Below are 1,136 nucleotides of genomic sequence, written 5' to 3'. Positions count from 1 at the left end.
ATGTTTTATAAATAAATATCTATCGGAAAAAAAAAGGAAAAAATGATGGAAAATTTGTTTGTTTTTGTTTTTATCATTTAAATGTCCGTATGCGACATTGATCGTTATTAGCGCTCCAAGCGTTTTTTAAATAAACTAATAAATTTTCAATCGGGTTTTTAGAAAATTGTGTGACGTAATAGACGAGGGGGGGGAAAGCATTGTTGGTAAACAAATGAAAAACGTTTTAGATTTTTTTTTTTTTGGTACATTTATGGAAATTTTAAAACGATTGTTATAAAATTTTATTTAAATTAATTTATTTAGATTATAGTTTAAATGAAAAAATAAAAAACCGTTAAAATAAAGAAATAATAATAATAATAGTTTTTTTTCGTTCAAAACTTTTGATTTTATAATTAAGTCAATTAATAAAAAAAAAAAGATGGAAAATTTTTTAAAATTAAATTAAACATGAGATAAAAAAAATAAGTTTTTTTTCTAACCGTTGTGACTCGGTTTCATATAAAATTTTATGTAAATTAAAAGGACGAACGTGTATTAAAAAAAAAAAAGTAAAGTAAAAAAAATTTGGTAATATAGCCTCTAACTAAAAAAAAGAAAAAAAAGATGGCGGACTTGATACGTAAAAAAAAAAAAAAAATGAGCTCAACAGTAGAAAATCTGAAAATTCAAATGGCTTCTGGGATAAGGAATTGAGCCAATTTAAAAAAAAAGTAGAAAATAAATTAGTTTTGTACGCAATAAAAAAAAAAAAAAAGAAAATTTGAATATTTACGAAGTGAGAAATTTAAAATAAAATTTTCCAGTCGGGATTTATTTATTATATCGAATGAAAAAAAAAAAAAAAAAAAGAAAAATTTTTTATTTTAACGCAGGGAGCCGCGAGATGATGATAATGATTTTAATTAATTAATAAACATTATGCGAATGTATTTTGAAATGATTTTTTTTTTTTTGAGGGTAGGATGGGGAGACAATCGGAAAAGTTTTTTTTTTAAATATTATTTTTTTCGAAATTGTTCCTTTATTGAAATCTTTTCCGAATCGAATTGATATAAAAAAAAAAAAAGGATGAAAATGACAGAATTTGAAATTGTTTTTCCCTGTAAGCCAAAAATTTTCTCACTTTTATT

The sequence above is a fragment of the Pediculus humanus genome, genomic scaffold, assembly GCF_000006295.1.
Source record: "Pediculus humanus corporis 1103172107398 genomic scaffold, whole genome shotgun sequence".
In the NCBI taxonomy this organism is placed as follows: Eukaryota; Metazoa; Arthropoda; class Insecta; order Psocodea; family Pediculidae; genus Pediculus; species Pediculus humanus.
This window is presented reverse-complemented; position numbering follows the sequence as displayed.